Source organism: Condylostylus longicornis, unplaced genomic scaffold (assembly GCF_029603195.1).
Source record: "Condylostylus longicornis isolate FDR11 unplaced genomic scaffold, ASM2960319v2 ptg000022l, whole genome shotgun sequence".
NCBI lineage: Eukaryota > Metazoa > Arthropoda > Insecta > Diptera > Dolichopodidae > Condylostylus > Condylostylus longicornis.
This window is the reverse complement of record NW_026577991.1, coordinates 6490611-6518559: the sequence shown is the minus strand read 5'-3', so window position 1 is coordinate 6518559 and position 27949 is coordinate 6490611.

Here is a 27949-nt window from a genome sequence, read left to right as displayed (position 1 = left end):
TAAGATGATTTAAGAAATTTTTAAGATTTCACGCGTTCGTTCTCTAAAATGAGGTGGGAAAGCAATATTTTAATGATAGGTTATGTATTAAATTAGGTAACAGGCTCTTCCTAATAAAAATAAATTATAATTTACAAAATTTCCTGCAGTACATCAATTTACCATATACTCAATTCTGTAATTCATTAAAACTAAACAGGAAAATTCTAGAATAATGCTATGACAATAAATTTCTAACCTACTGTTTAATATTTTGGAATATATAACGAGAAGTTCTTCTAATAAAACAATTTATTTATTTATTTGTTTTCCTTAATTAAACCTAATCTTCCGAAAATATTTGTTTCTTAATTCGCTGTAATCAAAGTAAACAGTTTTTGGCCACAGTTAAACAGGCAAAATTAAGTTTTTGTTATCGTTTATGTTTTTGTTATCACGCACAAATTTCAGAAATTCGAATTATTTTCAAATTACTCAATTAGCTCAGATTACTGTTCAGTTACTTAATATTTAAACGGATAATCAAACCTAATTCAAAGTTAATGAATTAAAATTAAGAGGAATCAAACATATGGGAGTAAAACAGAGAATCGTTGAGAAAAATACAGGATCAGTGCTAGAGAATGATATAGAACCTTGCCCAAGAAAACCCAAGAAAATTATTTTAAATAAAATTTGGCAATAAGATAAATTTTATAGGTATTGGAATCTATTTAATTTTGGAGAACTAAATCAGATCAACTTTTCATTTTGAATTATCAAAGAAGCCCATATGTCAAATTCCCAATTAGGTTTTTGGTAATTATTACTCATTTTAATCTAGCCATTCTACTGACATTAAAAACATTATAATGTAAATACTAAATACAACCAATAATTTTAATATCTAATCAATTTCTTTAACAGATTCCACTCCTTATGGTACTTCACTTTCCAATTTGTAAGCCTATATTTTCCCTAAATATAATAAAATTAATTCATTATTATCGTTTCTTAGAAATTAGAAATTGCTTTTATTTATTTTCACACCAAAAATAAAATGGTTATTGTTTTTCAGAATAATGCGCCTTAACAATACATTTTAGTCCTTATTCTTTTCCAAAAAAAAAAAAAATTTAATCAAAAGTAATAGAAAATAAATGCTATTAAACAAAATAGCGTACCAAAAAAAAAAATTAAAACACAAAATTATGACTCGCCATGGATAATATTTTAGAGTGAAATTTATTGCCTATTAAAAAACTTTCTCGATTAAAGGATAACACCAATAACACTGTTAATGGGCATCAAACCAAAAAAAAAAAACAAGAATACATAGAAGCAAAAAACACAAACGGGCCAACAAAAAAAAAACAAAAACAAGAACCTTCAAAAAAACAAGGGAATTAGTAAAGTTCTTAAGAACAAACATGAAAGAAAAGAGAAAATTTATAACCATTAACGCCATAAATTTTTGATAAAATTATTAAAAAAAATAAAGGAAACCAGTAATAAAATAAGAACAAAATGGAGGTAAAAAATTGAAAAGGAAGAAAATTCACTTATTTTTTTTCTCTCTCTCTGTTGTTGTTCTTGTTGTTTTTTGTATTATCCTTTTACAAGGAGTTTACATAAAGTAATTGCTTTTAATTTCTCTTCTTTCGTTCTACACTTTTTATTTATACTAACGCGTAAATCGACTCTATAAGTCTTAAACTTCTTTAATTGAGAGTTAAAAATTAAGGATAAAAATTATTAGTTTTAATATTATTTTTTTTCTCTTCTTTTCTTACTTTTGTTTTCTCTAATTGCTTAAGGTTTTCTTCCATTTTTTTCTTTTCATTCTTAAAACTTTTCATTCAAAAGTTTATTTTTTAATCGAGTATCAAGGCATAATAATAATAAAAATGAATAAATAATATTCTTCATTCAACTTTTACACACAATAAAACAACAATTCCAATAAAATTATGAAAATTAATTATTATTATAATTATAAATTGGTATAGAATAAAAAGTCATAAAATACCGGAAAAAAAAGTAAATTTTTTTTAGGTCTAATTTGAAAAGTTAATAAAAGTTTTTACTTCGGTTTTGTTCTATACTACCGGTTTTGTTCTATAATAATTTAAAAAAAAAATAATAATAAATTATTGCATATACTTAGGCGATTGTAATATAAATTCGTGAGATATTCGGTCGAAATGGGGGGGAAAACAAGAAAACAAAAAATTGAAATTGGTATTTTTCTTTCAAAATTACAGGTTAGAAAATGGCAGCCCTTCACCCCCGTCCAAAATATAGAGTACATAATAGTTCAGAAGCAATTCTGAAATCTTGTTAACAATACAACTCCTACCGACTTAATTTGACTAATTTATAATCCCCGATCCTTTGATAAAAACTGAAAAATTTCACGATTTTTCAAATGATTTTTGTATATCGGGCCATGGCAAACTTAGAGCTTAAACACCTGACCCAAACAACCAAGCCCAATCGACTAGCCTGAAAAATGGGAACACTTGCAAATTCTATGTGTAGGATGCAGATTATATGGAGAAATTCTGGGGGAGTGTGTTGCTCTAACTCCTAGGAGAAGGAAAGTACAAGTGGACTTGAAACTCACGAACGCGAAGTTGCGGTCTTCCGGGACTTACAAGTTGCTTGAATTAGGACGATGGCAACACTACAGTGATTTGTTAACCTTATGAATAGGGAAAAAAATAATAGGATATTTTTAATTTAATACAGAACATGTAAACATGTAAACCCTCAAAGTTCCTACATCATATAATTAAAAATCAAATATGAAATCGGAAATTTAAAAAATTATTTTTTTTAAAATTAATGTATATAGAGGTTCAAACATTATTCGAACTAATTTTAGACGAATTATTCAGTATTCGGAATTCAGTATTCAATGAACTTACATCCAAATTTCCGGATCATTTCTATTACTTTATCTCTTCATTTCCAACAAAAAGTTTTTTTTCATAAAATTTAATATTCTTAACAATCCTTATTGTTAATTTAACAAAACAAAATTGTTATTCTAAATAAAAGAGATTACTAATAAGATAAATAATTAGAATTTAAACTCATTTCATAAAAATCTTGTCATTCCAATTAATTTACACAATTTTATTTAAAAAAAAAATACAGATCCTTATTATTACAAACAAGTGCTGTAATATTTTTCAAATCATATTTGTTCTTCCCATTTAATTTCCTATACAATTTAATGTCAGTGTATAATAAACTTAAATGAATTTTCTTAAAAATCGGCTTTACAAATCTATTTATTCCACCTTTAATTATTTAATCTTCATAAAATGAACCAAATATTTTGTTATCCAAATTCTCAGAAAAGCACATCAATTTAAATTATATAAAAATTTTTCATATTTAAATGCTCGCCTTTTATCATAAATCCTAATTTTTCTTTTTAAAGTATAACAATATTTTTCAAAACCTATCGTGGTTATCTAAATACTAACAATATTATAACAATACTTTATTGAAGAGCAGAAAAATAGCATAAGCATAGGAGCAAAATGAGCAACAGCAAAACAAAAACAATAAAATTTTGTTTTTGTTTTAAAGGAAAAAATTCCAAACCGAAGCAAACTAGAAACAGAAAGTAAAATCAAGAAAACCTCTAAGCATTTTCTCTTATTATCAAACAATATCCTTTTAAAATGGTATATGTACAATTACACATACATACATACTTACACAGATAAAATTTTTATGCAATAACATTAAGAATAATGATAATAACAATAAGTTAAACGAGTATGTATAATTGTACAATATAGAATGGGCGAATTTTTTAAATTATTCTTAAAACATGAAGATATCAGAAAAAAAATATATCAGATTTGGTCAGAGCATATTCGACTAAATTTCTCAATAATATTCACAAATTCTTATAATAACCTTATTCCTATTTACTCAAGCAATTCCAGCTGAAAATCAATTCAGCTGAAATTTATTGGGCTCAATAAATTGAATTCTTAATATGGATTCAATTTATTGAGCCCAATTATCTTGAAAAACTCATTAGTTAAGGTATTGACGGCTCAAAGAGAAGTTATTTAAAATGTAGAATTGCCAGTCTTAACGCACTCCAAAAAGCCATCAATTCGTTACACTCTAAATGCATCTACACTACACTCGGTTCAACGGAATTACAAATCAATAATAAATGAACAGCAGCTAGCAGATGATCGGATATCATACCAAAAACAGGCGTTTTACGTTACTCCAACAAGGATAAGTGTAATTCTGCGAAAAAAATTCTGTATAATATCAAATTTAGTGTGAAGACAATACTTCTCTTATTGCATTCAATTGGATCGTTGAACAGGAATACAATGATGATTGCGAGAAAAATTAATGTTTAAGACGAACTTAATATAAATTTTAACTCAACCTAATTTATTTATTCATTTATAAAAAATATTATGCATAGCATAATGAAAACATGCACATATACAAATAGAAAATCTGTTTTAACTTTTTTTTTATTTATTTCTTGTTTACTTGGCTTATGCCTCTCATAAAGCTAGAAAAAGCCATTAAAGAAAATTATTTTCTTGAATTGCCAATTTTCCGGGTTTTTACCTTCTTTTTCTCTTTTCATTTTCTTCCTTTTTTTGTGATTTTTATAACAATTTTGTTTACTATTATTTGGTTTATATTAATGACTGTCATATAGTATATCGTTATAGCACAATATTGTATAAAGCATCAAGCCATCATTCTGATCTGATGAATAAAAACAATTGCGATAAAGTTTTTCTACTAGGTTTATAAATGAGTTTTCAGTTTCATTTATTGTTGGAATTTCCTTAGAATATATGAGTCAAGAAAATGATTGCGGCAGAAATTGGATCATCAAATGTTAAAGTTTGATATTATTTGATTGATGAATGTTATTTGAAACCATTACCTTTTAATTTCAGTTATAAAGACAACAATTCTTTAATTAAATCTCTATAATACTAAGGCAAACATTTTATATATATAAAAACTTGCGAAACAATTAAAAAGCTGTTATATGCAGAAATAATTAAACGGCAACACTCTCAGCGAAGGAAGTAATTCTGTAATAACTGCTGATAACAAATGCATTCGACTAGCACATATGTGAATTTTAATAAACTGTTTGAGACAATTTTCCTGAAGACCAGTTATAGCAATGAGACTTAGGTAATTGGTTTAATATTTGAGCAGTGAGCTTATGCTTACCGCTTAGGTTATCTTAATGAGTCAGAAAAGCAATATCCTACACCCTATTACACCCTATTGGATGCAGGTATACGTTAATACAGAAGAAAATTAGTAGGCTGATTCATCCTCGGTGGCAACAAGCTAAGAATTTCCAGGTGACTGAGATGAAGTACAAAAAAATTTTGCGACAGTAATGAATAAAAACAAGTCGATAATTCATGGATTTTTCCCATTTTAGACAACAAGTGAAGGGTGTTGATTTGGACGGCCTGAGAAATAGGGTGAAGCAGAATATACTTTTATACACATAATAAACGAAAAATTTTATTCCACAGAAGAAAAAAAATTTGGATTTACCGGTAAGTAAATTGTAGATTGTAGATTTTAGATTTGTATAACGGGGGCAACAGTGCACCGCGACCACGTATAAGGATCTATTGTGCGCCCCCATCCGAGTGCGGGGCATGCCCTACAACACACGCTCGAGACCCACCCTCCTGATGAACTCAAGCAACTTGTGAGGACCAGAAGACCGTAACTCCATCACCGTTACAGCAAAGCCTCCCAGCACCTCCCTCCTCCTACGAGCAAGAGCATCACACTCGCCCAGAAGGTGCACCGAGGTCTCCCCATACTCCTCACAAAATCTGCAAGTATCCTCATTTTCCAGGTCCAGCCGACTGAGGTGTCCCCTAAGCATGCAGTGACCCCTTAAAATGCCTGTGAGGACTCTCACCTGGTTCTTGCCCATCCCTATAATTTTCTTAAATCGCTTCTGGTCATAATCTCGCAGGAGCTCCTTGGCTTGCCGCAGCCCCGGCAGACTTCTCTAGCGCTCGGACCGCCTTCTTTCGGATTCCATCCTTAATTCCCAACGAATAGTATGTGGTCCGATTCCGCAGAAGTGCTCCAGCCCAAGAAGAGGTGTGTTTGCTCCTTCCTTGCAAGCGCATCAGCGGCCTCATTTACTTCCACACCCACATGGCCCGGTACAAAACACAGTGTGACCCGGTTGCATCTACCTAACTCATTGACTTCTCAAGACAGTTCCATACTGCTGCGGAGGATACTGAAAACTAGTTCAGCGCTCCGATCGCAACCCGGCTATCCGGTAAGTAAATTGCATAGGACAATCAAATCTGCCGCAGGGGTTATTTCGGAGCCGGTGCTTTGGGTTAAATACTGATTTATAAATTGTTTTATCATTCTTAGCACTCATTCTATTGCACTGCCTTTCCAATATTTATATTCTACCGTTTATAATTACCGATGTTCGGATAATGTACGGAATCCTTTTGAAAATAATTGTCAGATGGACTATTTGCAATTGCATTTTCATTTTCATTTGTTATCACTTTCGATTTTCCGCTTTTAATTCCTCTTTTACTTTTAAATTTTCTACACAATTCAAGTAGCTTTTGTAAAAAATTTCAAAATGGCTAGACTTCACGCGAATATGTAAAATGTATAAGAAATTGAAAAAAGGAAATCACACATTGAACTACTTTTAAAAAACGAAATGCTTTAAGAAAAACAAAATAGATTGAGGAAGGGACAATGAAAAATATTTTTAAATTATTTTCAGATTATATGAAAAATAATTAGCCTAATTTATAGAACAATATAGAAAACAATGATTTTTATTATAACCTAAATTATGAATGCAATCAAATGAAATGAAGAAATTTTGAGTAAAATATAAAAAGGATAACATGAAAATTATGCACAAGATATTCAAAATTAACCCAATTGGCATTATTTCAAATTGATATTGATAACAATCTAATTGGCCTTAAGAAACAATGGTAGACACCATGAAATTCTTTTAAAACATACGGCATTTCATGGCACCAAATATATGTACGGGATCTGAGATGTAATTAAATTTTGTTTGTTTTGTTTAAAATTAAGTTGTTTTGGTCCTCAGCTTTATTTGACACATAAACAAGAATTGATTTCGAAAATATCATGAAATATGGAGCAGTTGCTTGCTGTTATAACTGAAGTAGGCAAAAATTGGATCGTGTAAGAGATAATTTTCAAATTTTCTAATCAAACCCTCTATTCCTTCTTATACTCCTTCATGTGCTACCGATTCATTTATTCTTCATGCTATAAATTGTCACAAAATCACAAAATCTTACGCAATCACTGTCATTAAATCTTATCTTAAGTGCAACTACCCTTAGAGTACACTATACATAAAGTAATGCACGCCATGTAAATAACCATATTCACATATCCGCAAACTATAAAAACAAATTATTTTATTACTCTTCATGTTTAATATAGCCCTATAATAAAATTCACAATAATACTATATTAAATAATCGTTTCAAATATTTAATAAATTCAAATCCCTACTGATTTCTCAATAAAAAACAACGACCTATAACACAAAAATGAATGTGTTTATTTGTTAATAGTAAATATTTGAACAAAATGAAAATATCACAAAATTATCTCTTTATACCCGTATATACCCACCTAAAAGGATATTGAATAATAATGAAAAAGAAGAAGAAGGAAAATGATATCGATTATATTCAAACAATAAAGGAAAATAATAATAAAAGGTAAGTAAGTAGTGAGATCCTTAATCGGTAAACAAAAGAACAAACAAATAAATTGCAGTAGTACAAACACAAAATATCAAACAAACAATGAATACTCATTATAATTCCATAATCATAAAATATTGTTTAAAGTTTTGAAAGAAAACAAATCGAATCACATTCTGCTATATATGAGATTTCGAAGCCTTAAGGGTTTTGAAAAAGTTTCCCATAATCAACGCTCTATAGCACGAGATTTTGTGACAAAACAAATGAGCCGCTTTTCTTAATCGTAATTTTTAGTTATTTGGAATGAGAATTGGTAGCAGTTATACCGATTTTATCATAAGAAAAAACGTACATTAGAGAATTGGGATGGAATACACCACATTACTTAACACACATCTAATAAATTAGCGTCAGCCCAATCGTTTTATGATATATAACAAATTATATATAAATAATCATTGATTAGTTCGAACTTATGGAAGAGATATTTTTGTTTAGAGCGATCAGTGTGAAGACGAACTCTAACTCTCTCTTTCCTTATTCTTAAACCAAAGAGACTTTTTTTCCACCTTTGGAATTACACCGGAATCAACAACCCTAATTGACTAATTAGGGTAATTGACTAATTAATTAAAAACAAAGACCCCAATTGTGGTGGACAAAAAAAAATTTACAGTTCACTGCTACGGAAGGGGCCGATTTTATTAAAAAAATAACAACTAAGAAACTTCAAATATGCACCGCTTTTTGCCATATAACATTAATTTCCGCACTGCATTCCATACTTTTTATGGTTAAACCCATAATAAGATCACTGTTTTCTTTCTGTTCAATTCCAGAAAACTGCTAAAAGATGGAGTCCTCACCTTACAGCCTCACTTCTCAAAAAATATTGATCAATTTTTATTAGTATTATTGAACATTCGTTCAAATTACTCAAAATTTTTGGAACATTAAAACTAAAAATTTTTGACAGACATAATGCATCCCTAGATTTTACAACTCACAATATTATGTAGTATGGCACGATAATCAGAATAAATACAAGAGATATTAATTTTTATTCGTATGTGCTCAATTAGTGTCACATTAAATTTGAAATTTTAAGATTTTAAGATTTTCATTTCAAAATGGTCATTAAATCGGAATATGAAAAACGTATAAAAAACGAGAAGAAAAAAACAAAAGTTGTAAAACAGTCTGGTCAAAATATCCTCCTCATACCCCCTTCCCCCTCAAATAACTTGAGGTCAATTCAATTTCATTGTAATAAATTTTTGTTTTTTTTTTTTTTGCTCTTACTCAAATTCTTAACCGGTAATTGTTCCCTTGAGTCATTTTTTTGTGCTGTTTTTCCAATATAACAATCAACCTAAGTACTTTTCCTATTTACTTTTGAGAAATCCTTAAGTTAATATGGTGTGTCAAAATGCCAAGTCATTTAATACAAGTTGTTATACACACATTGTATAACAGTCAGAATGTTGAAATTTTCTTTCTAATAACGTAGTATTTGAGACAAATAAGCAAAAAAAAATACAAAGAAAATTCAAGCAAACAAACAAACAAACAATTCTATGGTGTCCTTTTTATTATGTTAGCATTGCATGGCCTTTTGCTTTTTTTGTTAGTTCTTTCCCTTTTTATTGTTGTTATACCTTTTATTTTACCTTCACTTGACAGGATAATTGTACCTTAAGGTTATATTTTTTTTATCTTATATTTCATTTTTTTTTCTTCTTCTTGTTATTATGTTAGTTGTTATACTCTTGCGTTACAAGGGGAGCACATTATACTAACATTATTTTACATTGGTTGTGTTTAAAGCTGATGAGTGGCAATATCGTGGTAAAGAAGGTGGTGTTTACTGTTTGGAATGGTAAGGTTTATTTATTCATTCTCGTTATTTAAGTTTTCATTGTGGACCCCCAATTTGATATTATTGAATACTATACGGTTATATAAGCTTATCATCTCATCCTGTTAGTATAAATACAAAAAAATATTATTGTACGATTAATGACAAATTTTTATTTATTTTTGGTAAATAAATATAACAAAGTCGTCGTATTGTAGTTTAGTTATAGAAAACCTGTATACAATTTTCCTTTTTGTATTCCATTCTACAATATAGAGAATTGTTAATTTATGATCCTGGAAAATAATAATAATATTAGAGAAATAACAATATAATAATAGCATTATAATTGAATAACTTTAGTGATGGATCATTAAAAATGTCAAAAGAATGAAAAGAACAGAGAAAGGAGGAAGAGAAATACTATGCCCTCCTTTATTGTTATGTTACTGTTGTCATCATTGCTATACCAAATAAAATTCACTTCTTCTTTTCTGGGGAAGCAACAATTTTATTTTGATTTCATTCATTATTTTTTTTTTTCGTTTCGTTTCCCAAAACAATTCAAAATAAATTCATGACCATTTTTATTTTTTATTATGTCTGAGCGATGAAAATTACGATTACATTTTATTTATTGATTTAATTGATATTTTATATTCGATTTTATTGTGTTGATAAAAATCAACTATAGAGTAATAAAATATCCCAAATTGCTATGCATATATTCACTTATACATATGTGTAATAAAATTGTTATAGAAATTGATTTTCCAATATTGTTTCCATTTATGATCCGTAAAACTTTATAAAACTAGTATAATGAAAAGGACATACGATATTATAATTCGATTTATGGTATCATAAATTCAAGGGGTTGATTCCTGCATTAATAAGAAAAAGTTCTTCGCTCTATTGCAAATTTCTTCATGGTGTGAAATATCACCTGCACTCAATTCAGGTTGGAAAAATCGAGCTCCTATGTGTGCTAATTTTGTGCGGACGGTGACAAAATCGCCGTGCACATCCTTTGTGACTGCGCGGCAGTGGCTGTTCGGCGTCGCAATTTTTTCGGACAGAGTTTCCTAAGCGTTCGGGAACTGCTGTCCATTTCCCTTGAGGATATCTCCAGCTTTGTACTTGGAACAAGGATATTATAGGTAAGAGCTTAGGAGGGTTACAATGAGTTAGAGATGGTTGCGGTGTCTCGAGGGGTTCTCCTCATTCCACTGCGCTCCCTTAAAATCTACAACAAATAGTTCGGGAATGGTTAAAATTTTAGAATTGAAACACAAAATTTTTGGGGTCGGTAGCCGCAAAATTAGCACAAAAACTAATAAGTGCTACACTTGATAATTAATTGTAACTGGCATTAATAGAATCTAACTATTTCTACAACTATGGAGATAGTGCTGACTCTATAAATCACAACAATTTACTTATAAATTATTTAAATTTATTCTGAACAGAAAAATTACACAACAATTCCGAAAATAATTGAAAATCAAAAATAACAATATAAAATTGAAGTTAGAAAAAGAATTGAATTAAACAATCACCTTAGCCAAACATATTGACGTTTAACCCTTTCAGGATAAAAGCATACTTCTTATTTTCTCTTCTAGCTCTAAATTTTTCCCATAGCTCCAACACCAATCTGATTTTCTTTATATATAACAGATGTGGTGGGACTATTTGAGGATGAAACATTTATTTTAAGTCGACGGCAAAGGACACGAATTTAGCCTTTCATAATGGTCTAAATGTGAGGAACATGCCATTATATCAAATCGACATTTACAAAATTTAATTTCTAATAATATTTAACCACCAACACAAATTATAATTTTCTATAAATTCAGAAATTCATCAATTTAACAACTTTAATCCTGTAAGAATTTAATTTTAAAGCTAATTATAAAATTTGATCTAAAATATCCAGTCTTCACAATTACAAATTATATTTTTCTTTCCTCTTTAATTAATTTAAAATATTATTTATTAAGAATTTTTACTCAAAATCTACTTCTACCCTTCTTCTCCAAAACAACATCCTTATTTCTCAGAAAAAAAAAACAAATAGTATGTAAATAAGAAGGAGGCATCAAAAACACACATACACACAAATATAATAATAAGTTTTAAATTAGCACATTACAAATTAATTATTCTAAAAAAAAATTAATTCTGCATCAACGCTTATAGCACTTTAACACTTTTCCACTATTACACTTTCTTTGTAAATTTGTTAAAAGAAAAGAAAATTTCCATTTTAATAATAATTATTAATTCATGCCACGCACAAAAATTATTTATATAAAAACAAGAACAAACGGAGAAAATGAAGAAAAAATTTTTTAAAAATCATTTTATTGAAGGTATGATTGTGGTAATAAAAACCCAAAATCCTTATCTCATTTTTATGAAAATACACAAAAACATACAAACAAACAGGAAAAATGAAAAACTCATTTTATATTCTAAAATAATTTTCTCTGTTGATACGAATATCCTTTTGTTGTTTGCGAATATCCTTTTTTTTTTTATATTTTTTATATTTTAATTGCAACAGATAGCAATAATAAACAACAATAAAACAATAACAATAAATGTAAGAGAAAATACTAATAAGATAAATTTTAAAATTGTTTTAAAGTATGAAAGAGATGGAAAATTATTTTGTTCTTCTGAAGCGGTTCATGAGCTCTAAAATATGAAAAATCGAAAACTTTACAAAGAAAAAAGGAAGAAAATTTTTAAAACAAACGTTGAGAAAAATTGTTGAGCCTTCAAAATTGAATTTGATATTCGGAAAAAATTTTAAGGATTTAAGAATTTTGTGAAATTTAAAGAAATTTCTAAGTGGTTGTTGTTATAAAAAATTCTTTATGGAAAATATAAACGCTCTTTTGTCTCCAAATTAAAAATTATTGTTCTAAATTCAAATTTATTATTACGATATGGTAACGATGCACTATGGCCTAAAAGATCTACTCTCCTATAGATAAATAATTAAGGGCAAAATAGAGGCGGGGATTGAAATAGATTTTTTGGTTTAATACCAAATTAATTTACCCTATTTCTCTTTAATTTTATTTAAAAACTCCCGGTATTCCAGCTCTTATACTGTGAAAATTTTATTTTACTTACCCTAATCCGGATTTCTTACCCTAATTTCAACTTTACCATCATTTTAAATGCATTCCTTTAAAATCACAACCATGAAACTGGGAATTAAAGAATTATTTTAATTGATTTTACCTAGAAATCAGGTGAAAACTATTAATTTTAATTAAGATTAAACTTTAATTATTACAAAATAACAACAAACTAACAAAAAAAAAAAAAAATTGAAAGAACCCTTTTAAATAGTTTATTTGGAAAACATTTAACTTTTTTTTTTTCATTTCTTTAAAAATAAAACCGAAAACTATTACAATTTATTGAAATGAATTCAGTAAAAATTAAATGAAATAGTTTTCTACTCAACTTTTACTTTTTATATATTTCACGAACTTTGTTATAGTTTAACTTATTTTTTTGCACTTAATTTTATGCTTGGGATTCCGTTTCTGATAACAATTGTTTAATAGATGGGGAGGGAAATGCAAAAGATTGTTTTGGAATTTCAGCGTTCTTAGGCATCATTTCAAATAAACAAAAGAATTTGGATTAATTTTAAGTTCTTTATGAATTTAAAAATCCGAAATTACTGTATTGTTACACTTGCTGAAGATTATAAGATCAGTAATGAACGAAATATTTAAAATCTTCATCTTCAATAGGCAAATTAAAACTCAAATTTTTTATTTTTCTTAAACCGTCTTTGCATTCGGAAGCTTGTGTTTTCAAGTATTTCATACCTGTTTGTCTAACTGATAACAACCATATATCAGGAGGAATATAAGCCGTTGAGCGAATTAGAGCTGTTGAGCCAACTTTGAGCGAAAATTGAAAGCTTCTATTTCATACATGGAACGTTTATCGTAATTTTACCCCACTTCGGGCGCCAGCAATTGGAAAATTGAATTGTGAGTTCAATTTGTAATTATCTTTTGGTATTTTTAAACAAAATTTTTGGTCTACAACTGATTATTTCTCGCGCAATGAAAATTTTTTTTTATAAAATTTTGTTCTTTTATAATTTTTCCTAAAAATGTGGTTGAATTTTTTAAAATGGCAGTCATAAGTTTTCGTCAAAAAAAAAGCAAATAAAAATTAAAGAAAATGAAAAAAACAAGGAAAATTACAAAATATCTTACCTATTATCCTTGCATATCGTTCAGGAAAAAAAAATATTTACTTCTCATAATAGCCACGGGGTCTCATTTTTCTTCTATATTTTAACAATTTTTTTTATGATTATTATTGTTGTTGTTTTTAATGTTGTTATTGTTACTTTTATTATTTCAATTTTTTTTTTATTTTTTTATTAAATGCAATCTGCAACGAGAAAAAGTTTTTTAATTAATTTTTTTTCATTCGTGTTTTTTTTTGTTTGTCGTTTTTCTTTTGGTCGTTATTTTGTGCAAAGTTCATAAAAACCAAAAAATGGCTGAAACCAAAGAAAAAATTCATCATAAAATAAAAATTTTTATCTTTTTCTAAAATCTACCCAAAAAAAAACACACACACACAAAAAATTTTATAGGTTATGATTTTTTTCTTCTTTCATATTGCATTTAAGAGCCCAAAAATATCAATGAAAATGAGAGAATGAAACCAAAAAAACGGGCAGGAAGAAGTGAAAATATTATACGATGCAAGATTTATTACATTGCCACTATAAATTTTTTCAAAAGGACATTTTTTAAAAGCCTAGAGAAGAAATAAAAGAAAAACAAAATTTCTGAATTATTTTCTCTTATTTTTAAGTGCCAACTTAATTTTCTGTTTCACTTTCTCCTTAATTGTTTTCCATATATATATAGCTGCATTTCACAGCTAAAATTCAAATAAGTTTTTCGCAAACGAAGGAGTTAATAATTTTAATAGTTATTTTTTTTCTATTTTTTGGTTCATTTTATTCTTAGTTATAGTTATTTATCAGTAACTAAGCATGAAATATTTAAAACACTAGCTAAAGTAGTTGATTTACTACATTTTGACCAAATTTTAACAATTATTATCGAATATAGTATTTAATAGGCAAATGTGAAGTAATATTGAATAGAATAATAGAGCACTGAATGGAATTAAATCGATTTAAACTTATTTAACACATAAGTTGTTAAATTATTCTTAGAAATTAGAAATCTTAAGAATATTAGAAATTAAGCAAATAATAAATCCGACAATTTCCACGAATACAAATACATTTCTCATTTACTATTTCTTGACTTTAATGAATTGCTGGCGCCTGAGTCTCGAATAAAACTGAAAAACACCTGCTTTTTTGAAAAGTGTAAATTTTAATTTATTCTTAAGATTTCCTCATCTACTACAACAATTTTCTATAATAACGATAACACTTTCTCTAATTTACTTTTTTTATTTCCTAAAAAAAATTTTTTTTTAGAATATTTGAAAACTAAAAAAAAAAAAAATTGCCGAAAATAAATGAAAATTTATGAAAGTAAATTAAAAAAAAAAACTGTTAGTCAGCTGTTATGTGCATCATTTGAAAACCGTTATACAATTTTTCCATATACCAGCACATAGGAAAGTGAAGAAAAAGAAGAATAGAAAAATATCATTGATATTATCACAGTCTATTTGAACTAAACTTTTTAAAATTGAAAATATGTAGGAAAACATGATTTATCAGTTATTTACGTGGTTAATACAATAAAAAAGGATAATACAGATTATGTCAGTTAAGAAATTAAATTTTGAACAATAATGAAAAAAAATTCATATTACTTTTTTTATCTGAGTTCATAATTACTTTTGAATAAACCAGAGGATTATTGAGAACAAAATTTTCTTAAAAGAAAAGCCACTTTCAGGCTTATAATTTATCAGTTTCAGTACTAAATTTAATCCGGCAGACTCAACATTGTAAAAATACAGCAAGAACTTGAACATCCTTATGAATGTTTTTTAAAGTTTACTTTAGTCAATCACTGCCCAAGAACTTAAAAAAAATTTACTAGTGATCACAAAAAACAATTAGAATTGCTCTATCTCTTCTATTCTAATAAAAAAAATTTTTTCTAATAATATATCTAAATATATCGGTGGCAGCAGTTCAGAGCCCTGCCATTTGAAAATTTTAACAATTTTCGAAATTGTTGGACTGTTTTTATTTCTTATCCTTTCAATTTATCATTGTATCATACGATTTTAAGCTCAAATAATTAAGGAATTTCCTTATAGCTCATATATCTCATATATGAACTCACTAGACAGTTCTGAATTTAATACAATCAATGAAGACCCTCTTCATACTTCTATATATTTTGCATTTATTCGAAAACATATCTTTAGAAACTTAAATTTTATTTAAAATTTTACAAATTCTTCATAAACTTTTTATATACTGCCCAAAAACTTTGTATAATCAATGTCATACCTGAAATAACTTATCACTATGAATTTATAATATCATCTTAGATGTATATATCATATAACACTATGCATTTGTGCATATGCACACCATATAAGAGATAAAATTTTATAGTGTAGAGAAAAGTGAATTGTAAAAATGAAAACTTTTTTTATCGGATGCAATTTTAAATTTTACTCTTCTTAAATTTTATTGTTATAAAAGTTAAAAACTTTTTTAATTTAACTATACAATTGTACACTTTGAAATAATCTTATTCAATTCTACATATTTGAACCTAGTATAAAATTACATAACATACGTCTGCACAGTTGCAATCATAAAAAAGAAAAACAAAAATCTATAATAAATTTTAATTTAAATAAAAATTGTTTTTTTTTTTTTTTTTACACAATGTCATGAAATTTTTAAGAAACTTATAGCCATACATAATGTAAGTGTTTAAATTTACAGAATGGAAGACTATTCAAAATGTACGTAATCAAAAGACTGATCAAAACGTGATTGAACTTTCTAGATAAGAAGTTGTTGTACTATTCTACCATAAAAACCTAACATTAAAACTGCAAACGGGGCATTCTACCTACATATTACCCCATTAACCCCAATGAGCTTTCTACAACCCTTATTCGGGTAAGAATTTCACTCCGCTGAGGCGCCATCTGATCTCTTATACAGCACATATTTCGCAAATTAATGAAGCATTCTACCTACATATTACCCCATTAACCCCATTGAGCTTTCTACAACCCGTATTCGGGCAAAAATTTCCCTCCGCCGAGGCGTCATCTGATCTCTTATACAACACATAATTAGCTTTAGTCACAATTTCCTAACCACATTACAAGTAGTTCCGCCTTTTCTTGTCTACGATCAATTTGCTATTTTAATACCTTACGCATGATTAAGTAACTACGCTTAAGTAACTTAGCTATGATTTAGTAACTTGAAACATTCATATATTCTCACTTTCCGATAAGGCCAAAATGTTTCTTCGTTTCTTGTTTTACAATTTCGTGCTACTAATAAATCGGGGGCGGTTGTGGGTGATCTGCTGAACTTTTTACCAAGGGACTTCAATGGATTTAAGGGGACAGCTGTGGAGTGATTCCGATTCACCTTCTGCTAGCCTAGTGCTGGGCGGCAGTGTTGAGGCTACCACCTATCTCTCTAATTAACTAGCTAACAAATCGGTAATTGTTCAACTAAATCTACTAAAAATCTTAATTAATAAATTTTTTTTGGAATACCTTAATCTTCTATCCCTATTCCATTCTGAATAACATTGTACTTGCGTCGTCCCCTCAACTTGAAATTAATTCTTTGAAATTGAAATTAGAATCATTGTAAAATGTACACTATTTTAAAGTAATGCAATGAATTCATATGAATTTCTTAAGAAAATTATGATATATAAGAAGTTTTCAAATTATTTATATAGTATTAGAAAATAAAAAATAATAAAAGGAAAAAAGTTGGTGTATGGAAAACAAAATATTTAGCATGTATGTGTTTATGGAAACTTTATCTATTTTTTCCATGCTAATACCTTTATTTTTCTAAAACTGAATTGAAAAATAAATCTTTTATCAGTTTCTACATCTTCATATATGTATATACATCAAGATATGATGTTCATTGTAAAAGTTTGAAATAACTTTTGTGTATATAGATTAAATCAAAAATTTCAAAACTTCTGGATATTATTTTAAAACTAAATTTCTGTAGTGGAAAATTCTGCTTTACTTTATTTAAGAATGAATGGGTTGAGTTTTTAAACTTTTTGTTAATAAAACAAAATTTTTAAAAATTGAACATAGTATAGAGATTTTTGGATTATTATATTAAACTAGAGTCAATGAAAATATCCACTTTTTAATCGGCTTTAATTACAATTTTATTCTATGTCACAGTTTGGCGTAATGTTCGAGATATTACATGAAATTCACTGCGACAGAAAGGGAATTTAAATTGATTTACCTAATTCAATTAAATTATTCTGTTGAATCACAATGAAGGGTCGACCTACAAATACAGAAACATGAAAAGTGAATCTATTTGTGATCGAAAAATACCTTAAAACTGATGACTTTATGTGGTACTCGAGCACATCTAAGTACCCATCTGGATTGCTGCATTTCAATTCAAATTAATTCTATATAACAAAATACTTTCAACTAGCACAACATTTAGAAGTTTTATTTTATATAGGAAGAAAACAACAACACAAAGATGCATTCCAAAGGATTCGTACCATTCAACGAAACATAAAATGGCAGCGTTCAACTCTATGATCCATAGAATGCTAACCACACCGATGGACAGACACGACTATAGATCAGAAGTAAGCTTCATTTTGGACACAGCTGTGAAGAACGGTTATTCTACTGAACGTATTAACAAACTCATTAGGAAGAAAAAACGAAAAATTGAGCAGGAGAATATGAGTACATTGCTTAAACAGAACAGGATATTGGAAGAACAAAGAACAACATGGGCATCTTTAAGTTATGATCATCACTGTACAAACTTGATAAATAAACAACTAAGGAAACACAATATTCGGACATCGGAAACCAATAGTAAATATCAACTTAGAAGTTTGTTAAATTCGGCTAAGGATAAATTGAAGATACATGAAAGATGCGGTGTGTACAAAATCAATTGTAATAACTGCGATAAATTTTACATAGGATAAACGAAGAGACCCGTTACAACAAGACTTAAGGAACATTTAAGTGAAATAAAACGTGCAAGGAGAGTAGGAATTAACCGGATTTTCGATTCTATGGTTGCAAAACACATTTATGAAACGGATCACACAATCACGGAAGATAACTTAAAAGTATTAAAAGAGGTAAAAGGAAAACACAGGAGGGAAGTTCATGAAAGCATGCAGATATACAAATCAAACAAGGACTGCCTACTAAACACGGACGAAGGTAACGCGGCTACTTGGCTCTTTAAATTAATTATTTAATCAGTTTTAAGGTTCAAAACAGGTATAAATTTAGTTTGTAAATAATAAAAAAAAAAATAAATAAATAATCAAATTCTAGATTAAGTCAGGTATAGATTTCAATTTTTATTGTTTGTTGTCTTAATTAGAAGAAAATCAGCTTTGATAAAGTGCGTATGTAGCGCAAGAAATATATTAGCGAAAAATAAAAGTATTTTATTCCGAATAAAAGGAAGTTTTCTTTTCATACCAATATAAAAAAAAAAGAATTTTATTTTAAGACTATGAACTTCAAAAACTCGTTCTTAGTTTTTAAATTTTATTAATTTTTAATTTGCTTTAATAAAAATTCTCTTGAAATTCATTTCCTAAATAATAAATAAAGAATATCACTGAATATAGTCATACTAAAAAATCGTAAATTTTTTTTACACCTATAAATAATGTTCACACTATTTTCTTATTAACACACTAAAATTAATTTATACATACTTCTTTGAACACAAACTCATATAGTAATTTTTTTATTAGAATAATATCTTAGAAAGTGTTATATTAGGAGGTTTGAGCACTTTTATAAATAAAACCTTACTCATCATAACATTAATTATAAAAAAAAAAATAAAAATATGTTTTATAATACAAATGACGCAGGGTGGGAGAGTGAGAGTAAAAGAATATTGAAGATAGACATAGATCAGAGAATATAGTGAAGTAAAAAATGTGGAAAAATCTGTAAGTATCAGGGCTGCCGTTTCACTAGCCGATTTAGTAAACTTAACTAGCCGATTTAGTAAAAAAACGGAGCATTTGTGATTAAAAGGGAGCCCATCATTTGAATACTATAAAATACTTTCTATGCTTATTAATATTTTGATTATACGCGAAAATCGGTGCGAAATTTTGTCAGAAAACATTTGAAACTTCATACATCTATTTAAAAGACACACACCATAGCACCCATAGCAAAGTAAGCATCCAACCACAAGCCAAGAATCATGCAGCAAAACATGTTTTTTCAAATCAATATGGTTCGTTTTCTTTTTTTCAGAAACCTAAGAAATTGTACAAAGTACATGAAAATTGACATAGAAGAGAAAACTTTGATTTTTGATTCGTGTTTAATATGGTTTTCCATAGGATTGAATTCTTTTATATGACTGTATTACACAAGCTTGTCAAATTGTGATATTGAAAAAGACAAACGCGTTTCGAGCTTATTTTTCTTTATACATCCTAAAAAGGAAAAAAGAACTTCAAGTAAGATATAAAAATTTGGGTTTTTTACCGAGTAGTGGAACACCGGAGCACACGCAAACAAAATGAAGTCAAAAGCTTCGTTCGGAGCCCCAACGACAGCCCTGATCAGTATAAGGCATAAAAAAAATACAATTTTTCTTCGCAATCCTCTCTCTCTCTCTCTTCCTCTCTCGTTTATTATTATTATTATTGTTATATTTTTCTCCGCATTCTAAACAATTTTATGCTCTTTTTTTTTTGGAATAACAATATTATTATAACTAACGGTAATTTATGTTAAACATTAATGTTTTTATGCATTAGATGTTGGTCTTTAACTTAAAATAATAATAGTAATAAAAGAGAGAGAATAGCAGTAATAATAACAAAAAACTAAAAAAAAAAATTATTATTGCATAACAAACTATAATGATAACAACGTGTATTTAATTTTAAAGGAATAAAAGGATATTAAAATAATTGTGGTATAATGTTCAAGTATAATACGAATAAACCTTGAATACAAACATAAACTAAACTATATACCTACTATATACAAAAAATATTAAAAAATTCTAGAATTCCACCAAGTGGTACTTTTTCCATAATAAAATAAATGAAATTTTTATGTTGTACAATGAAAATATTTTTCACATTTCGTGAAAAAAGATGTGTGCTATTTTTATTTACCATGGTTTTTTATTCGTTACTGCTGTCTATTATTACAACACTATTTTCTAATTATAACCACTTATGAAAGGTTCAGCTCAAAATTTTCTATATTAAAGTGATAAATGGGGTATAATACTTTAATTTAAGATGCTCTACAAGTAATAGCTAATAGAAATCGAATTTTTTTCTGCGAATCCTTAATGAAATCAATTTATCAAACATTCTCACGCTAACTGCGAGCTTAGAGCGAGCTTGTTTCTTCAAAATTCATTTGTGGTCCTGCGAATAGCTCAGGAAAATATGGTCACCCATGGCATCACCAGGGGAAACATAATTTAAACTGAAGGATGCCCAGTATCAAGAGTCCGCATATTAACGACTAAGCTCCTCCTTAGTCATGAAGTCATTGGCATATGGTGTTCCACCTTGACTTGGCACGCCTGCTGTTAGCTAACGTATAGAAATTAGGCTAAAGTTCACAAAGCAAGGGATTCGCCGGGAGGCACGACACAAGTGTAATTTTGCTGATTTGAATCACTTTTCTATCCTCCGCCATTACCAGGATCTACCAGTTGGAGGTGGCAGTATACGATTTTGAGTCCCCTGAGCTTAAATTTTTAACCCATTCCACATTAACTTATTATGTATATTATTAAACATTAAATTAAAATATTGAAAATTATATTGCTCATAGATCATATACGTTATATTTTCGGCAATAAATTGAGGAAAAATTAATGTACAATCTGATCCGAAAACCTAATAAATTTTTTATTGAATTTTCTTCAATAAATCGAAAGAAATTCAAACAAACGTTCAATTGCATATCTCTCCGATATCTTATATAAAAGCTTACTAATTTAAGGAGCGCAAATTCGTGGACTCGAACCCGTCAAAATTTTAGATTCGACGGCAAAAAATTCCATGAAATTGATTCCTTTATATTTTGCTTTATATATACAAAGAGTGTCTCTTGTAATGAAAAATGATTAGGAAACCTCAGAAGAAGGTCGAAATTCACTAACTCAAAATATGTTGAAGTATAAACATTGTCTCCAGATAATTGAATTGCAATGAGAAAAAGTGTGTAATTCTACATGTAAATGTAATGATATAGCTATATACAATTGAACAAAAAAAAATATTTAAATTATTGTTAATTATTCAATTATTTCAGAATAACAAGAAAGATAATTACATCATTAATTTTCATTACCATTATTTTGCATAAAATTCCAGGTGTAATAGAAAAACCTATACGTTTTTTGTGATTTTGTAATTTTTGTTTTGGCTTCTCTTATTATTTCCTTTAAATAATGACTTTAATTTGTAATTAAATTATGATAAAATACTTTAATTTTAAACTGAATATATGAAAATAAATACAAAATATTGTCCTTTAAATATTAATTAAAGTCCTTTTATTTTTATTTCAATATTATAACCTACATGACCAGAATATTATTTGAAATTTAATATTTTCTTAAATAATTAATTTTAATTATGAATTTAATAAAATCTAGAGAAAAAGAAGGAGGGTTATAAATCAATTTATGTTATATTTATTCTTATCTAACAAGGCACAAGACCTATGCGTTTTACGTAGGAATTCTTTACTATCTGTCGCAAAGCAGAATATTTAATATAATGTAATACAGAATCTAATTAGAATTCTTAATATATACATTATATATTTTTTTTATTTGTTCGGTGTATAGGAATTATTCAAAGAGTAACGGTTCAGATGACAAAGGCACTTTGTCGGTACTATTCCTTCTATGAACTCACTTTAAAATAGCACTATTAAAAATAAAAATAATTTTTATATTTTCCAATTTTGAAAAATTTTTCATTAATATTTTATTAAAAATCAAGCTATATAAAAATCAAATTTAATTTTAAACGACTCAAATGATTTCAAACTAAATTAAAATTTTCATTATACATTTTGATATTAATAATAATAGACAGAGTGTTGCAGTAATAATTACTCAGAACATTGAAGAAGTATTAGAGAAAATAAGAACTTAAGAATAATTAAGAAAGAACAATTTATCAATCAATTATTCAAAGAAAAAGCTAGAAGTACGCTTAAAATCTTTCATACCCCTAAAAGTATGCAATATTTTTTATATTAAAATTTTCCACAAATTTAATATATTTATAAATTTATTCAAAATTTGTGATTCCTTATTAAGAAATAACAATTTATCAATCAATTATTCAAAAAAAAAAGCTAGAATTACGCTTGAAATCTTTCATACCCCAAAAAGTATGCAATATTTTATATATTGAAATTCTCCACAAATTTAATATATTTATAAATTTATTCAAAATTTGTGATTTCTTATTCATTATTCCATTTCGCATTCAAGGTATATGAGAGATTTTTTGCCCACATCCCAAATATTGTTTATTCGAATAAATTAAATATGAAGTATTCAAATTACCGCAAAATTTTAATAAATTAATATACTTCACTATTTTTTATTCGCTTTCAACTCCTACCTTTACTTTTTAATTAATATTCGGAATTAAATCATAGAAAACTCATATCACTTAGGAAAATATATATGACTCAAATAATTTTCTTTTTTACAAAAAATTGTTTGATCACATCAGTTTCAAATGTTTTCGACTTAACGAAATTCAATAAAATTTCTCGTATCATATAGATTCAAGCATATTCAAGCAAATTTAAATAGTGTTTTTTATCTCACTTTTGATTTTCTACCACATAAACTATAATATTTCAAAAAAAAAAACAAAACCTTCACAATTTATATTTTAATGTAAAAAAAAAAAAAATGTGATCTGGTCAACGCATAAGCGACCGCAATGTACAATATTGACTCCAGTTTAATAAAAGTTTTACGGAAGATTATATAAATGCATTTTAAGCACATAATTACAATTTTAAGGACACTAGTAAGTTTTAGTTAAGATTCCTCGAAAACAATACAAATTTTGCTCTTAGTAAAATTTCGGTTCGTGCTATTTAAATTCCCTGAAAAGTTCTACAATTAAATTTTTGTTAACAGCCAGTTAAATTTTCGTTTGTTTTTATATGATAAAAAATGCAAAATTCACCCAAAACTCAGTTTCCAAGCTTTCTTTCAAAGAAAATTATTGGTTCATTCATTTAACAACTCGAATTCCAAGTATTAAATTTCAAAAAAATTTGATTGATTATTTTTTTTTTATATGCGCAAAAATGTAAAATCGATCCGTATCCAGTTTCCGAGACCTGATATATTCCAGAAATTGTTCAATCAAAATGTACAAAATTTCATCAAAATCGGTTCAGCTAACCTTGAGATACACGCTTACATACACAGACCGACAGACTAACATCTTTCTAAAAATATTTTATTTGCGCTACCCTACTATAGAGAAGTGGGTCCCAATCGTAAACTCGACTTCCAAAATTTGATGCCATCACATAACCTCCCATATTGTATACAATTCGTTCAGTAATTAAAAGTATAAGAGCCCACAAATAAGTGAAAAATTAAATCCTTTTAATTTTTATTTCAATAAACGTTAAAATTTTTTATTTGATTATTACTAATTAATTTGAGTTTTATTATTCATTATTAACATATTATTATTATTATGAATAAATTTGTTAACACATTACTCCATTTTTAATAAATTAATATATAATTACGATTTTTCATTTCTTTCTCTTATTATTATTATAATTTTTTATTAATTTTATTTTAATTTTATTGGAAAAAATAAAAATTTTTTTTAATGAACTTAATATTTATATAGAATTTATTATAAAATATTTATAACTCTCTATTTCTCTCCCTCTCTCTCTTTGTTTTTTATATTAACTTAATAAAATTCATAAAAATTATTATTAATATTAAAATATAATATAAAAAAAACAATTTAATATCAATTCGTCCACAGGTATTATAATACAACACAATAGACCAATTTTTTTTTTTTGGTACAAAAGGATTAAATTGTTAACAAAATTTTAATGAATTTAAAAAATAAATTTTTTTTTATAATATTGAATTTCTTCATTATTTTTATTGAAATTTTATTGAAAGAAATTAATATTATTCACGATATTTTAATATTTTTTTTTAATAATTTTCTTTTTTTATAATTTTACACATAAAAAGGATATTTGTGGAAATAAAATTAATTAATATTTTTAATGTAATTTATTTATTTTATTAATATAGAATTACCAAAAATAAAATAAATGATCACAAATAAATACGAATTAAAAAAATGGTTTGCAAAGTAGCGCTTCTCCCTTGAACAAGAAAATTATTTTATTATTTCAATTATGACTTATTCATAACACGATTAATTATAATCGAATACCACGTATTAAATAAGTAAATCACAAAATGCTCTTAATAAAAATTAATATACTCAGTTATAGGAAGTAAACTTTCATTGAAATATTTGGAGCAGGACTCCAAATAATCCGTCGTAATACAAAACATTCCATAAAAATAAATTTAACATTGAAAATATTGCCATAAAAAAGAAAAAGTTGGCACACTAGTATCATCCAATAGATACTTTTTCATGAACAGCGCGTAACTTAGACGCAATATGCAAATTTTTGTTACTAAAAACCTGTGAACTATACTATAAAATGGCGGAGTTGCGCGCGGTCAATCATAATAAAGAATGCAACCAGAAGTTTATCATATCTGTCTTGCGTCACCGTATCTATGTTGTTCCTCATTTCTTTTGTCTTAACTAATCGGAACGCTTCATGATATTGTTTATCATCATTTCGTAGGGGACAGGCTAATCTGGATCATTTGAATTTGAGTATACATTTTACTGAAATAAGAAGAGGCTACTTAAATTATGTACTTGCATGAATATATTAAAATATTATAAATTATTGCATACATTTAGGATGATGGCAAAATATGGTGAAAGAAGTGGTAAAATAATATTCAAATTGGTTGATTGAATAAGTGATTTAAGACAAATAATAATATTTTTTAATGGAATGGCAATTACAGCGAACTGCTTGCTTTTATAGAAAGCAATTAGAGAAGCAAACAGTCTTTAAAAATTTATGCTTCAATAGGCAATTACTCTAAAAACTGCCGAACTTTCAAACTTACTATCTAGAAGAAACAAATTTGTTGAGTTTTTCTGCTTCACGCTTAATTTAACAATCTAGGTTAGGTTAGGTTAGGTTGTCGCGGCTTCCCGAAGGGTACACATAGGCCAACTAGTCTCGTTGTTCTTTTCGGGTGGAGTCTCCAGAGTAGTTTCATGCCTCGCAAGCTCGTCCCCCTTGCAATTCCCCGGAACCCCGCTGTGTCCGGGGAGCCAAGTTTTTTTTCGAACTGCCCCCCCCCCCCCCATCTCGTTGAGAGACGACTTGCAGTCCCGGACCGTTCTTGACGTGGAGACCTCAGAGCCATGTGCCCTTATCGCGGCCTGGCTGTCAGTGAAAATACTGACGCCACCGGCCGATACGACCTGAATTTAACAATCTAACTGACCCAAATTTAATTAAACAAAGTTTCAGAAAATGTTAACAATTAAAAGAAATCAATTTAAATTAAACTTCCTAAACAAATTTAGAAAAATGTACAAAATTTATTTGAGCCCATTTATTTATTTTAAATTTTTATTCAAATCAATCATTATGTCAATAATAATCACATGAAATTTTATAATAAAATAACAACTATAATATAAATATTAGAATAATTGGAATTAAATGTGTATAAATATTTTATAATACATACATACTTAAATACGTTATATGCTTTTCAATAAAATAATTAAATAATTCCTAATAAATAAGAATATTTTTGTTTTTATACAAAATAAACTAATTTTATTACATTTTTTATAATAATTACTGGTCTACATACATATATGAAACTACATTTCCACATACACGTAAAATAAGGTTATTTGGGGGTAAATGTAAGTGAGGATTAATATTGAAAAATACAAGTATTAACCCCATAGCTAATATCCTGTCAAGTATTATTGCACAGTATTCAAAATTTTTTGGATAAACTTTAAAGCTTGCTAAACAAAAAATGTAGCTCTTTAAGAGCCAATAACAATAATATACCCTTTCCGGTTAATGCTACAATATTTTAATCCGAATGGAAAAATTTTATCGAATCTCAAATTAAAAAAATGTTTTAAGAATATTAGAGTCTAGCTTCAGACTCTACCAAAAAACTTTACCCCAGTTCACCTAATGCACATGACGTACGATGGAAATAATATAACAAAATCAAAAATAATTTCAATCATTGTTACAAAAATAATTTAATAAAATACTTTGTAAAATACCGAAAAAAAAAATAAGAAAAACAATGGAAGAGCATTAAATAATATAAAAAATAAGAAAGAAACTCTTAATTGAAGACGAAATGCCCATAAATGCAGATCTAACTTAAAATATTGTAATTTCAAAATTGTTTGAAATTAAATTCTATGTCGTCCGTCTATCCGTTAATTTTTTTTTGATACGCTCATTTGAGAACACATTAAAATTTAGAGGATCCTGATGTTTTGAAATAGATCAACATTTGTATTGCACGTGGATCGCTATTAGGTAAAAATGAGTCAGATTGGTCTAGTGTTCCACATAGAATTTCCTGGTAGCCGCTTTAAGAAAATTCCACCAAATACTATCATGGGACATATCGTTGAAAGGTTGTCCGAAGTATTTGCAAATTTTTTCGACAACTTTCACGAAATCCGTTGCTCCAAGATCTCGGTTCGAGAGGCAATTCCACGTTTCTGCAAAATTCTTGAAAAACTCTACCAAAAAAATTCTCTCTAAATTCTCTCTAAACTTAATATAGGCGGTTACTTCATTTTTGCCCAAGACTACAATTAAATTTTTCTACTTGCTATTATTATTATTGTTATTATTGTAATTTATATAACAATATAATAATATA